The sequence below is a fragment of the Parasteatoda tepidariorum genome, chromosome 2 (assembly GCF_982258835.1).
Source record: "Parasteatoda tepidariorum strain Cologne lab strain chromosome 2, Ptep-v5.0, whole genome shotgun sequence".
In the NCBI taxonomy this organism is placed as follows: domain Eukaryota; kingdom Metazoa; phylum Arthropoda; class Arachnida; order Araneae; family Theridiidae; genus Parasteatoda; species Parasteatoda tepidariorum.
The window spans coordinates 124,019,032-124,035,362 of record NC_141756.1 but is presented as its reverse complement, the minus strand read 5'-3'; the positions used below and the strand labels follow the sequence as shown (position 1 = coordinate 124,035,362).

Below are 16,331 nucleotides of genomic sequence, written 5' to 3'. Positions count from 1 at the left end.
ACGGTATATAACAATCTACGAAGAAGAGAAAGCCGCTCTACTGAAACTCCAGAAGAGCGATATCAACGGAGAACAATTAGAAATGCTACAGAACGAGTTCTATGGTTGAATACTGACATTTAGAGATGTGTACATAAAAAAAATAATATTTAGAGGTTAAGACTTGTCTCAGAAAAATTTGAATTGTTGCCATGGTATTTAACAATGGAAACAATTGAATTGTATTGTTGACATCAAAACTAAAAATGTCGTGTTTCAACTTGACAATACTACCTTAATTTTTACTTCTATGATCCTTTTTTATATTTCTACATCTATTTATATGTATATATATATATATTTGCATTTAACAACTTCATATTAAACTTCTGTTGTGTGTCTGAATACTGACATTTAGAACAAAATTAAGGTTTAGAATTGCTTTAGAGAAATTTGAATTGTTAGCAACGACTTAAACAAAAAGTTTTATTTTAACTGACAAATACTATATTATAATTTTAGCTTTTTCCACGACTATACTCATTTTCTTACTCTTTGTTATTTATACATTTTATATTTTTGTGATAGAATAAAAAACATATAGTTTAAGTGACAGTCCCGCGTCCCGCCAATTTTTAAAAATGTCCCGCTTTTTAGAAAATATCTGCATTTCTTACATTAAATGTATTGTGAAAATATATTCCTATTATTTATTAAGTATTATGGTGAGTATAAAGAAATAAAAAATGCATAAAAAACATATAAAATGCCTGCAGAGTAAACTAAATTAGGCAATGTACCAAGTTAGATTTACTCGGTGGTGTGCAATCATTGTCTTTACGTCTCGGCTTAATTCAGATAAGTGCGGACTGCCGTTATGCGGTTTGTTGTTTTCAATTTTACGTTCGGTTTGACTCGTTATTTGATTGACCAAGGTTGAGCAATAGTCGCCACAGAGTAACGGTCAATAAGGTAAAATTTAATACTCTTTTTTAGCCTTTGTAATAATTTTTTTATTTATTTCTAGTATTTACCCACAAAATAAAAGATGAGTAAAAAAAGAGGATGCAAATTTAATGAAGAGCTAAGCAGAGAATTTCCATTTATTAAAAGTACCAAAATAGACTATATGGTATGGTGTGATAAACGCAATGCTGAATTTTCGGTCTCACATGGTGGAAAAAACAATATTACTAAACATCTAGCGACAAAGAGGCACAAAAGATTTTTTAATAATGCCGCTTCCTCATCTAAGCTACGCGAGCTACGAGTAGCGAAACTACTGCATACTACTGAGGTTTGCAGCAATTCCTGGCAACTATTTTTAACGTTAGTTGAGTAAAGAAATAAAGTTTAAAGGCAAAAAAAAAAAAAAAAAAAAAATCGAATTTGATTGGCGCAAATCTTTTGCGAACCCGTCAACGTACTCTATGAGAATGCCTTTGTGGTCGAGATTTAATAAGATCATCATCTGATCTATGCAAAATCGGTCAAATTGAACCTGAGAAATCGAATTCGTAAAAAGTGCTTTTGAATAAAGAACTATTTCATTTAAACATGAACTAAAACTTTTTAATATCTCCTCATATTTAATCAAAATAATATTTTATTCAAATCCATTTTGAATGCTTGTGAAAATTGAGTTCTCCGGTCAAACCTGTTGTCACTATATCACCACTTTTAGAAGACATTTCGAATGTAGTTTGTAGTCGTTACATTTAAAAAAAAAAGAAGAAAAAGCAGTTGTAGTTAACTACAAAAAGAATGTTTTTCCAACCACTGCTTTTGATAAATCGTAATTTAATGAATTATTTGATTCAATATAATTTTTAAAAAAAAATTTACACACACAATTCCTATTTGAAAGGCAAAACCATGATAGTTCTCAATTTGTTCGGGTTTAAAAAAAGTTAATATTAATTATTGAAATATTTTGATATGAAAAATAATAAAGGGAACAAAATTAATGTATTTTAAAGTAATATGTTTGATATTGTAACAAAAAGTTTGCACATTTCTAGGTTTTAGAAAAAGTCCCATGAGTCCTTATCCTTCGGATGATTGTATGTCAGCAGTCCTGGCAGTGGTCCTGCTTTGTGCCAAAAACTCCTTACTTCCAGACTACAGGCATCTCTGATCTCGGAGAGCTTTCGGTAAGTCATCTTCAGTATCAGATATTATGATAACAAAAGCCCAAAAATATTGCATTTTCAAAGCTCAGCACTTACCATAATTGTTAGTGTAAAAATTATATCATGATTGGAAAAAATTATCTTTTTTAATGAATTGATTCGATTTTAAAATCAATCAAGTGAAAGATTGTATTTAATCTCTTAATAGGGGCATAATGTCAAAGAAAAAAAATCTTAAAAGACCCCTTTTTAATTCAAGAAAATTATACAAAACTAAGTGCTTATACAATATTACTCATTTTTAATTTTTGAGTTAATTTTTAGTTTACATTTTTGATAAGTGCTGATATCTACTTCCAAATAAACTATCTCTAAACACATGCAAATAGTCTGTCACTGCCATCTGGTGTGTAGATTGGGTAATATGCATAATTTGGGGCATAAGATTGCTTTAATCTTACTGGCGCGTTACTTTTGAAAACATCAGCACAGAAATATCACGGACACGAGAAATAGAGGGTTGAACATCACCAGGGCATAATTTGATGGGAGCAAGAAGGTACGGGTTATGATAATTAAATTCTTTTATCCGAAACATGATAATATTTGCTGGATAAAAATATTTTTTACTTATTTGAATGGTTTATTATTGATATGTTACATTTCCTAATACCACGTCAATAATTTTTTTAATAATTAATTAATGTAAATATTTGTATATCTAGCTGCAAAACAGTTAACTAAATTTTGCCATCAATTCTCCTGGTTTTTATTTGCTGTTCTTGATATAAAAAAATTCTCTTAAATTGCTGTATATCTATATTATATTTTTCACAAACATTGATGTATTTTCTTGTAACTTTAAATTACATTTATATTTTCTGATACTAACACAGTTTTAATTATAATTGTTTATTAATCATAAAACTGAGTGTATTTAATCAAAATGCTATACTACACTTTAAATACTATTAAAAAGTAAAATTTCGCAAAAATGTATAATTTAAGATTGAATATTGCCCTCCCCTTTTAATTATATAACCCGCTTAATTGAATAGATTTGGTTGGAACCGATGGTATTCCTTTAAGCGGGGGTTGACTGTATTTGTCATTCTGGGCTTATTTACTCAGTCCATTATTTGTTCTGGATTTTAGCTATATAATAAATAATGAAATAAATATAATTTAGATCTGGGTTTTCCAACTTACATGAGGCCGGGGCCTCAATTAAAAACACAAATCAAATGGCAGGCCGCAACTTTATAAAAATTTTATGTAGGACACTTTTATGTTTGAAGGAACATTAAATATTACTGTCAGATTTTTACTAAGTTGTACAAAACAAAAGTATTGAATTACAAATTAAAATAAGAAGTAGATTTTTAAAAATATTTAATTGCATATTAAAAAATTCGGCCAACAATAACTTTAATGCGCACCTATGTATTAAATAATTAATGTGCAACAGATATCTAATTGTTAAGATATAAACCTTTTAAAAGGTTGGTATCAAAACTTACATAGTAACACACAAAATATTCACTGAGAAAAGTGAGGTTTGTCTGCTGCAACCACCAGAGAATAGATATTTAAAATTTAAAAATGTGTGTGTAAATATTTTCATCCAAAATTAGTGGTAATTTCTGATACACACATGCTAAATTATGTTAATAAAATACAAAAAAATGAAATAAAAAATAGCAACATACACGATTATTTTTGTATTTGAATAAATATTTTCTTGCATACAAAACCTGAGAAATAAATTTTTTTGCTTCATTGGAATGTTAAATTTCACAGAAACGAAGAAATTATGTTTTTATTAACGAGAAAAGTATTTTAAACCCATAAAGATTTTTTACGAAAATTGTCTGCAAAAAATGACAACTAATATATCTTAGTTCGCGGGCCACAAAAAAAAGCTTCACGGGCCGCCAGTTGGAGACCACTGATTTAGATCAATGAGTTTTACACTTATGAACGAAGAACAAATTTGACTTATTCTTTAAATGTCATACTTTTTATTTTATTTTTGAAAATAAAATATTTTTGTTTGAATTTAGCTTCACAATTTTGTTATTTGAAAGTTTTTAACCACTGTATGTTATTCAAGAATAAGTAATATGGTAAAAAAAAATGTGTGTATGTCGTACATAATGTTTTTTAAACATTTATAAGTGACGTCTATTATCTACCAGAATTCACTCTCGAAAAATGTTTGCGAAGTTTAATCCTTTTAAAAAAAGTTTTTTTTTTCTATATTGACACTTTAATAACAATTAAAAATGTGTGCTATCAGTTATAAATAATTGCAGTATGCCATTATAGTTACAAAATTCAAAGGAAAGCCAAGGAATTTTTTTTTTGGATGTTAGTGACCAGCCCGCTGATGGACAAAATTGATTTTGAGCACTTTCAGATTATGCAATCTTTAAAGAAGTGCTAACGCATTTTTCTGTAAGTTTATCAATAAAACTGTGTTAAAAAGAGTATTTAGTTTTTAAGGGCTTAAGTAATTAGTGTAAAATGAAAAATAAAAATATATATTCCACAATATTATATGACACAGGGTTGCCACAGGCTACTAAAATGCTACTATTATCGGCTTTAGGCGACTATAGCGACTTTTTTTTGCCTGATAAAGCTAAAAAAAAACAACTATTTTCAGGAATAGGCGACTATTAGGAGACTTTTTTTACTCTTGGCAAAGTTTTTTCGCAAAAATGAACGTTTCTTTTCAGAACGTTAATAAAAGAAAGCAAACTTTTATACAATCATTTATGTCCTAAGAGCCGAAAATTTAAATTTCCATTGGATTTAATAAAGTACTTGTTATATTTTCTCTCTGAGGGGCAGTTTTGTTATTTTTAATTGTTTTTTCCTTCTATTAACATTCATATTTTATTGTAATTCGACTTTTATTTAGGTACCTATTTTCTAATATGTATACCTTTTATATTTGTAAAAAACTTTTTTTTTTTAATTGGAGCATAGTTAGGACTGGGCTATAAAACGATGTATTGTGAAACATCGATTTAACGCATAAACCAGTAGGCCGATGTAGTGACTTTCGTTTTAGGAGATGCATCAGAAATGTGATTTAAGCCGCCGGAATAAGATTACAATTGCGGTTTAACAATTTAATATGCAAGGATCCTTGACCAGGCTAGCGCTGTTACTACGCTAACGAAGTCGATTTTGATTTCGTCTAGCTGCAGAGATGTAGATAGCGTTTTGCTATTAGGGTGATGTTAGTTTCGTGATGTTGAATGACGAAGAGCGAATTGAATCAGAACTTCCGGTTTCGTGCGAGGATCAGTGTTGTAATATAGAACGCAATGCATGGTTTTTTTATGTCCCTTTTTGGTTTTGGGATTTTGCTTTTTTTGAAGATTATTTTCAATGGGACTTGAGTCATTTTGCGATCGTTGTGCATTTTATTTCGTCGAAAATAATTGTCGGGTTTCTTGTAAGTTATTTTCAGTGAGACTTTTGCAGCGATCGTTTCGTTCTGCATTATTTCATACCATTTTTTTTCTGTCTGGGTTTGACGATTCTTGTCAATTATGTTTAGTAGACCTACTGTTACTCTGCGATTGCTGCACAATCGCTGTTATCTTAAATTTTTGTTCTGAACTTAATAGATCAACTCATTGATTTTTTTCAATTATTGTTTTTTATTTTAAGCGATACAATTTAATAGGGGTATTTTGTATTTAACTTTGTTATAAAAAGTTAGTTTTTTTAAATTTATCAAATGTAGGTAAGTATAATAATTTGATTGTTTTTCAACCTCAGTCTTTTTTAATTATAAAAAAATTAAAACAAAGCTTACCTTTATTTAATTTGCTTTTATTTTTGAGAAAATGAAAACAAAGTTTTAAGAAAATTTGGCTATTTAGTTAAAACAATTTTTTTTTTAGAATCAAATAAAAAGTTTGTAATGTTTTGAGGTTTCCAATTTATTTTACATTAGTACTTAAAGTATTTTTTTGAAATTTTTATTAAAATTCTTTCAATACTTGTTTGTTTTATAATTTGTTAGATAGTCAGTATCATTTTCAAACAAATAGATCTTTAGTCAATTTTATTTTCAAAAATGAAAATAATAATAAATAAGTTAAAATATTTTTACATTTATTAAGTACAGAATTTGACCATTAGTTAATACTACTTTTTATTATTTTAAATAAGTAAATAAAAAAGAGTCTAATGATGTTTCAAAAGCATGTTTTTTTTCCCAACAAATAATAAAAAATTTTTTTTCTTCCTAAAGTGAATATTTCTTTGATTTGTTTTCTTCTTCCCTTTTTTTTCTTCTTTTAATTTTTAATGCATGCATGTAAAATAATTTGTTACAGTATTATTATTTTTAAACCAATAAATCTTAAATCATTTTTAATTTAAGAAAAATGAAATAAAGCTGGGGTTTGCTTTTACTTGAACTTCTTTATTAATTTAATTGAAAAAATTAAGCAATGATATTGATGTCATAGTAGAATATGCTTAGAATTAATATTTTCTTTTGTAATAGATTTATTCCTTTTTATTTATTTTTGATTGATTTAAAGATTTCCCATAGGTAATTTTTGAACATATGCTAAATTGCGATACATTACTATATCGTGATGTCTAACTGACGATGTATTACGATTTAAAATTTCTGACATCACCCTGTCCTAATAATAGTATTTGGCAATTAAGCTATAATTTTAGTTATTTGGCTACTATTTTTGATAAATTTTTGCTCCTGTTCAGGCAACTATTTTCATAGTTTTAGGCAACTATTTTCATGCTTGAGGCTACTAAAAACAACTATTTTTGTTCATTTTTTACTGTGGCAACCCTGACGACATAAAAGTCCAGTCTTTTACAGTGTATGCAGACATATAGTGTTCATACAGATCAGTCTTTTACTTATGTATTTCAATATATTCTAAACTATTCATTCTGCAGAAAAATGTTATTGCTTTTGTGGGAAATTTTATAAGCCATATTTTATAGTTTAAACTTTTTCACTGTAGATTTTGTCAGAACGTCTTTAAGGCCCTTGCCATTTATTGTTGGAAAATATTAATTCAGGAAATTGTTCTTACAATTCTGCGAAATAATAATAATTAAAAAAAACTGATTCTGACTTTTTAAATTTTTGAAGCAAATATTTGTAATATTGATGGACTTCTAATATCATTTGTGCTTTTGATTATCATATTTGTAGATGTTTTTTTAATGAAATTTATTCAATTTAAGATAAGAAATTAATTAATAAGAAATTAGTTAACTAAGATAAGAAATGAATGAGGAAGTGAAATATAAGTAGAGATGTGAATGGCCTCTAAGATGATTATTGTAAAAAGATGGCTAACTGTTAGATTTGTTTTGTTTACTGTAAAAATAGACTAAAATAATGAAGAAAAAAATATATTTTCTTGTAAGGAAAAATAAACAGGTCATTGTTATAATGTAAGGGTCATTTTTCTGAAAAGGTACATTTTGCTGTCAGTGAGCTATTAATTTCTGGAAATTCTGCTAAACAAATCATACCTTGAGAATTAGTCAAAAAAGTTCAGTGTTGAAACTTTTTTTGGAGTGGGTACCCCTAGAGTATGATTAAAAAAATTTTTTGCTAATGTAAGAATGTTAAGTTTCAAACATTTATTAAACAGCTCTTTAAAAAGGTCTTTCTCCTCATATAAGAGCTTTATAAGAACCCAAAAGTGCTAGAAGATATTACAATATAATAATTTGCCAATATTTTGAAGATTCTCCATGTACAGGTTACTACAGGCATTTATTGTAAGTGTCTAATTAATATTTAAAAAATATGTTTATATCAGTAAAGTTTATTTAGTATTAAAGTTTGTGTTTAAAAAATTAATTCCTACTTTTTAATGGTTTAAGAAAACTTTGTAATCACAATATGAAATAAATGTTTAAAAAAAATTCAATATGTTACAAAAAAATATCTTTTTTTTTTAGTAAAGGAAGTTAGTTTGGACATTGGGCTAGATTAGACATGAGTAATAACTTTTTGTTTTAATTTATAGGTCAAATTATTTCTGTGAGGTATCATAGCTTGGTAACATTACTGTACAGTGCATAATAAAAACGGAGCACCCTGACTAATTTTTGATCTGATGATCGGATCTTCATGTTCTAGGACTCAGTCTTAATGGTTAGAGAGGGTGACCTTAAATAGGCTAATTAATTAGAGCACACGAAATTTTAAGTTACAGTTATAAAATTCATTTATCCAAAAATAATTAAATTCAGAGAATAACTTTTTGTAAATATTTATAATTTTTCATTGCAAATATCTATAATTATTTTATTTAATAAAGGGCAGAAAGATTTTGAATTGTAAACTATGTAATTTGTACTTTAAAGGATGTAATTTTACACGACAAATTACAGAATTTGAGTAAAATTGGTCGAATAGTTCGTGAAAATTGAATTTTAAAAATACGACTTTTGTAAAAGTCAATTTCTCAGAAACTATAAGATGATTTTTAGCATAGCCATTCAAATTAGTTATGATAAAATTAAGTTTTAACTGACTTATGATCTTAATATCTGTAACACTATAAGCCATTGAACCAACAACATTGTCTGCCGTCAAATTAGTAGTTGTAGGAACTCGTTAAACGTATAAAGCATTGCGTGTTCGACCACTATTTAAGTTATGTTCTGCCTAACTAAAACATTGTACAGTTATTTTTAAAATTTCTGCATGTACTTCAAAAGAATGTACAATTTTTGGATGACTATCATGCTAACTTAAAGGATTTCGAGGACTTTTCCTAACAAAATTTTCGACTTTTAGAGGAAATGCATGCTATAACTTGTTTTATGCTGAGCATTTAAATACCAAATATAAGATAATACTTGTTCTAAACTTTTAAAATGACGGCAAAAGTACTGCAAACCTTTTACTGAAAACAAAAGGTATCTCATTGATTCCCTTAATTGAAATCGTCTGCGAACTCACATATTTTGTTTTATTCAGAGTTATGCCTTTTTATCCATTTTTTTTTTCTCAATTCAAATTTTTCGACTTTTAATAAACCCATTAAGTTAAAACTTGGTAATTGGTTTAAGTATAGCATGCTGTTTAAATTTATTCTAGCACTTTATTGGTAAATATTTTATTTTATTTATTTGCATTTTTTGGAACGAAATATTTTTTCCCCAGCCAAATCCTAAAACTTTGTTTTATTTCAAAAAGTACTTTTAATTTTTTTACTTTCTATGCGCTACTAAGGTTGTTAAAAGACCATTTTTGCTTGCATATAAAAAGTTTTTTCAAATAATTTGCATGGTTTTGTCTTCAATGTGCGATAGTATTGTTTATATATATATATATATAAATTTTAAATCAAAAGAAAATTAAATTATAAAAATGCATTGCAACGATGCATTGCAAAAATATTTGCATTTAAATAATATCTTTGTTTTTGTCAAACTATTTAGGAAAATTAAGTGGAAAATTTAAAAAAAAAATCATACATTGATGCTTTTTTGATGAAATCAAAACCCTTACAACTTAATATTAAAATTAGCATTTGCTGTTATCTATGATGTTTAAAGTTATTGCACATTATTTCTTTTCTTCTTGCAAAATTTTGTTGTTTTGTTGCAAACTTGTTTGTTAAACATTTCGATAAATCAAATTTCTTTCTTATGCTAAGTACATAAATGTTACATATGTAATTTAAATCAAAATATAATAATAGAAATTTTGTTCCAAATAGTTTAAATAGAAAAATCTTCGAGCCTTTTACAGTTAATTTTACTTTTTTGCATTCAAATCTCCAGAACTATTTAAACAAATTTAGAGAATTAAAAAAATATAATTTGTTTGAAAGTAATTTATAATAATAACTGGAGCATTTTTAATGGGAATTCTTGCATTGTAATTTGTACAAGATGATTCCTTCCTTATTCAGATTCTTTTCTAAAAATTCCAAACAAATATTTTAAAAATTATTAATAACGTTTGACATTTTAACCACATTCAAATTCGACATCCACATTAACTTGTGGGAAAAACTTTCTTTCGACGCCTGCACTACTTAAATCTATTATTTCAAATAGAAATAGCTTTATAAGTTTTTAAATTCTTTTGTTATTTATTTTCAAAATTTCACACTTTATTATTATTTATAAACTTAGTGTTTTTAATAATCTAAACCCGGAAGCCTGAGAATTGTATAAAAAATAGTGATAGAAGAATTATCAAAAGTTTCGCAAATTTTTATATGATATATTTTTAAATTTGAGAGAAGTTTAGAAAAAGGGCCGTTCATATGTTAGATAAACATGTTTCCCTAAATTTTGATATGCCCTCTCAGCAAAAAAAGATAATTACAAACAATTTTTCGTGCATACACAAGAAATTCTCATCATTTTTTTGTTTTTTTGTTTTTGTTTTTACTTTTACTGTAATAATGTAATTTTAGAAATAAATTTAAATAAATAATAAAATAATTTTGCATAAAACTAAACATACATTTTAGTTCATTTCGGAAATTTATAAGTTAAATATTCCTTAAGAGTTTTTTTTGTGATTTTTTTTTTCCATAGTCTTGACCTCAAAATTGTATTAAAGATATTTTTTTAAACTTTTTCCCCCAAATTTAACTTTTATTACAAAAATGAAATTTTCTAATTTTTTCCTCATTATTTGTTATATTTTTTTGCAAAAAAAAATAATAATTTGAGAATAGTGAATTATGGCGTGTTGTACATGTATCTCTGCCCCCCTGTAAGTGACAGTAAGCAAATTACAAACCTTAGATGCTTTCGTAATATTTTAACGGCTACAATTTAAAAATTTAGTTTGCTTTTAGTAAGCAATACAAGAGTTTTGTCTTCGTAAATAGATGGTGTGTCATTGAATCTGCAAGAATTTGAGCTCGCGACGAAATTTGAAAAATACAAATTGTAGCCCAGAGATGAATTGTGTTTGCGACAAGTGGTTCCCACAATGAATTGTCACATTGATGACTTGTGCCCTTGCTGAACTGTACCGCGAAAAATTGGACAGGATAAGTTAAAGTAGAACTAGAAATAAAAAAGATTGTAGCTGAAGCAAGCTATAAGTATTTACTAAAATATCTCAAATCGTAATTTAACCTCCAAATCGTCCTTTGAATTTAACTTAATTTAGAAATTTTCTTTAGTTCATCTGGTAAAACAAATTTCTGGCCAAAACAACCTTCGGCTAAATTTTGACCTTGAAATCACAAGTTCAACTTTGCATTCAAGCGTTAGCCCACTAAAGGAAATTATTAGACCACCAGTGTTTTCACTACAGCGCGAGAACGCGAGAATCTCGCATGTTTTTTTCTTTTCTCGCATTAAAAAATGATTACCGCGAGAAATTCGCGCATTCTATAAACCAATTTCAAAATTCGCGAATTTCTCGCATTTTGAAAAAAATTTCTCATTGCGCCATTTAGAATAAAATCCGTTCCATTTTTCTTCCTGGATCTTTCATTATTTTCAACATCTGCCCATTATCTAGCTTCCCTATTTACCAGTATTGTTCAGAACCTTTAAGAACAACAGAACACCATCCCTCCGAACCACGAAACCTCTTTCAGAACGCATTTCTCTGCAACCACGTGTTTACCGTAGTTAAGGTTTCTCCATGTAAGAAGTTCAAATTTTTTGCCCATTAATGTAAGATGGACAAATACCTTGTAAAGGCAATATCTTCTACTCCGAAACGGACAAATGAAAATGAAACAAACGTGGGTAGAAACGATCAAAACGAAACAAACACTCATTTGAGCAACCTAATGAGAATAGCTGATGAAAAAGTAGATGTAGAACATTTTGCATATGATGATGCAGCAAAAATATTCAATGCTTTAAAAATTAGAAGATGTTAAAAATGTATTATAATTAAAGAAAAGATTTTTTTTTTCAAGTCTCTTTGTGCTTTTTATTTTTAGAAATCTCACTTAACGTTTTGAAATCTCACCCTGTTTTTGAGAAAGGGTGAGAAATTCTCACCCATTTTTTTTCTGCGATGAAAACACTGACCACTCTAGCTCGGCAAACATTCTCGCACTCTGCTTATCCCCCAAAAATAAGTTATGGATAAGCATGTTTAACAAATTTCTAACCAAAAATCATTAAGTTTAAATTTTGCATCTAAAATAGGGCTTATTATGGAAATCATCATCTCCTTTAAAAATTGTTGTAAAAAAGAAAACGTCAAAAATGAATTATAGTTAAATTGTTAAGGTGGCAATCAGAAAAGATAATTTTGTTAACAAACCAATAGTAGAAAATGATTATTTAAACCTCAAAAATCGGTTTTTGCTATAAACTAAATTTTAATAAAAAAAAGTTTGCATTCTGATAGCTAGTAATAGCGTACCAGAACAAATTGTTAGCTCATAATTGAGCACCTGTCGCTTTTATTAATTCATTAGGAGATAGTGTTAGCTAAAATATGATTTTGCTAGAATTTTAAAAATATATCAACCTAGGAATTTTGTCTCAAATTTTAAGCCAATCGAAGGAAATCTTTAGTATACCAAAAAGTTTAGTGAAAGTAACACTTTCATGAAGAAATAAAGCAAAAATTAGCTTTACCCTTTGATCCAGATGGAACATTGGTGTCCCTTATAAATATTTTTTCTAATGTTCAAATTACAAGCAAAAATACATTCTAGTATTTTTTAAATATAAAAAAAGTTTAATGGTTACGAAAAAAACTGTTCCATTATTGGACAGTTTTTATATATTTGTACTAAAATATGAAATTTAAAAAAAATTATGCATTTTTTCATATTCAACATAGTAGTATACACTCATATTAAAAAAAAAATCGAAAAAATAGTATTGAAAATAATTAATTTACAATAAAAAGAATTTTCACAGCGCACTCGAAATTTTTCTTAGTCCAAGCATCTAAAAAAAAGTTATGACCCATAACGTTTTCAACCTATTTTTGACCGAACACCACGGCATTGAATTTTTCACCAAACATTAACTCAGAGTCTCCAAATATTAACTCAAGTTTTGTTGGCTCAGCTGATAGAAGAAAAGAGAAAGGTTTAGATTAAACACTGCCAATTTTTTTTCTCTATTGAATCGACTTCTACTTTTCGATACGCAAATTCCTTATAACATATTTAGAAAGTTTTTTCTAAATAATTAGTTTTGTGGACCTCAATTTCAGTAAAAAAAAAAATTACAGGCATTTGTATGAATTATAAAAAGTCTCAATATAATCATAATTACAAGTGTTCAAACATTTTAAAATTTCATGTTTATTCACTGGTAGGATCTGTCCAATCACTTCATTATCTTACTACTTATTATTTGAACCACCAAGACTTTGAAATAATAATTTATAAATTTCAAATATGTTGACACTTTCATTTTCCAAAAATTACATAGTTGAAAAATATTATGATTTTTTTTAAAAATATAAGCTGTTCTTAATTGTTCATTCAATGGTTGGTTTACCCTACCACAAGTTTGAATTTTGCCTCCACACGTTAACCCTTGAAAATAAATCATTGACCCACCAAAAATTGCTTGTTAATAAACTTTAGAAGATAAGTATCATTCACCCAATCGTGGGAAATCAATAATCCAGCTAAAAGTTTCGTTAACCCTCTCTCCCTTAAAGAGAATTATAACAATAAAAAATTGTGTCAAAATTGTGAAATTGACAAACAATCTTTAAACATACGAATTCCCATGTCAGAAAAATTTAAAAAAAAGAGTAAAAATTGCTAAAAATATGTTTTAGATCATTAATAAGCATAAAAAAATGAAATGTGGACTATCTGAAATATTTTCAATAGCAAGGACGGTGGGTGAAATTTTATAATTCTTGCAACTAATATGTTAGGACACATACAAATCATATGCTTAGCCAAGATAAAATAAAAATATGCTTAGCCAAGATAAAATACTTTTCAACCAATATAATTTTTTTTCAAAAAATTATGTCGGGATCTAAGAACTAGCCAGTATTATCATTAGCATATGAAAAAAAAAATTTAAATAAGGAGATTTTAAGGTCCTATGCAAGTATTGCTCATAACTCTTCTCCCCTCTCCCTCTTTGAAGCCGTGGCGACTCATGGGATAGAGCGTTCGCCTCCCAACTGATCTGATGGACTGTGTTCGATTCTGAGTGACAGCTGGTCGATACGAATTCCGCACCCGGCTCACACCGACTGCAGTGCTGTACTGTGGGCCAGAAGACTATGATCTTTGACCAAAAGTAAAAAATTAATTTTTCCACTAAAATATGCGTAGGCAGTTTTAATATATCCCAAATTGAGTATTCATAATCATTCCAAACATTATAATTTACTTTTTTCACCGACGAGAGTACAATGTAATGAAAAATATGTTAAAAAAATTGTTTTAAATTTATCTTTTAAATTATTATTTCAGAAATATTTATAGAAATTTCACCTTACTGTTACATGTTTATCAGAGTAATTAGTGTTAAATTATAGTAAAATTTTTCAGTTTGTTCGATTAGTTAATATTCTTCACAAACTTATAGTTTATATTTGACATTTTGCAATGCTTGAATGAGTTTTGAAAATTAATTTAAAAAAGTTCCACGAGGTAATTGGCTAAATTTTTTTGTTGTCTTTTTTTATGCTTCTTCTTTCGAAAAAACATGCCCAATTTTGCCCGTATTGCAAAGATGGACTAAATGTACCAAAAAACAAAAATTATGTTTTTTTCTCTCATGTTTTTGCGTTATTTTGTAATTCGCGTTTTTTTCTAATATTACTTTGAAAATATAATTTTCTTTTCATTTTTAATATAAAATTACGAAAATTATTATATTTTCATTGCTATATTCAATTATTTAAACATACTACATTATTATTTTATTTTTGCTCGCCATATTTCAGCCACCATTTTTTTTTGGGGGGGTATTTTTAGTCTATTTCAAAATTTCAACTATGAATTCAATTTACCTGCCCTAATCCCTAAATACAAATTTTATTGAAATACTAAATTTGGCCTTGAAACCTTGGAGGCTGGCCAAGATTACAGCTACCTCCCCCCAGATTTCAAGCGTCAAAAATCCAAGTATGTAAAAAAGAAATGCATGTTTATTCAGAAAAGTACGTTTTAGTGTTTGATTTCGTAACTTAATTGTTACACTAATTAATTAGCGTACTTGGTTACACCCATTAAGATTGGAACTCATAATGGGTAACTTCATCTGATGGAACCATTAAGATTGTTTTCTTGGTTTTCCTCTTCATGTAACGCAAATGCGAGTACCTCCAAAAGCTCCCTTACGAATGTAAATTTCTCCTAATATTTGATCTATGAAATCCTTTGTCTTCCGTATTGTGATCAAAATTTCAAGGTTACGGAGTTGAACATTAGTAGTCGTAAACCCTAAATTGGGTCGACTGTTCAACGACTGTTATAAAATAAATTAAAATAACCCTCCACCCCCTTGTAAGTAACAATAAGCAAATCATAAGCCATTTACCCTCCTTGGTGTTTTCGTATTATTTGACGGATCAAAAATAAAATATTTTGTTTTGCAAATAATGCAAGAGTTTTTATTATACATTGTTAAAAATTTATTTACATCGTTAATAAATGTATGAATTGAAATACATCGTTAATAGATGTATTTCAATGATACCGCATAAAATTGTGCCAACGATGAATTGTGCTGACGATGAAATTATCACCACGACAAATTTTGCCCACAAAGAATTGTGTTTTTGATGAATTGTGCACACGACGAACTTTCGCTTCAAGGAATTGACGCGCGGCATCCCGTTTTGTTTATTGTACTAAGTCGTCAGCCCACACTTCCTCACCAGAAATTTTCTTTTCTCAATCCGTCTGTAAAGAGAAAACAAAAACTGGTTTTAGCTATTTTTAGACCATAAAACCACAATTTAATTTTGCCCCTAAATATTATTCTGAAAAGCTTTAAAATGAGGAAATTCTTCTTCTAAAGAGCTTTAAAAATTCGAAGCAATTTTTCAGTATTAACTAACACAAGGCCCGATATCGGACCTTAATATTGACCCATAATATTTTAATTGGACCACGCATTATATAACCGGGTAATAGTGTACCCTACCAGAGGAAATAATTATAGACCTCATAGGGGGTACACAATGTGGCTCTTTAATTTCCTATGTATGTATAAATATAATAGTGTGTTGAATAGCGTTTAAATGAAATTCGA

The 16,331-nt window shown here is 28.0% G+C and overlaps 1 protein-coding gene across 2 annotated transcripts in view; it reads left to right on the top strand.

Moving 5' to 3' along the window:
• The first annotated feature begins 203 nt into the window (after positions 1-203).
• LOC147816154 (uncharacterized) overlaps positions 204-16,331 on the top strand; it is a 102,142-nt gene continuing 86,014 nt past the window's right edge. For both annotated transcript variants that reach the window (XR_015431798.1, XR_015431797.1), the window contains exon 1: positions 204-2,132. The gene's annotated coding sequence lies outside the window, so the exon portion shown is untranslated. The remainder of the gene's footprint in view (positions 2,133-16,331) is intronic.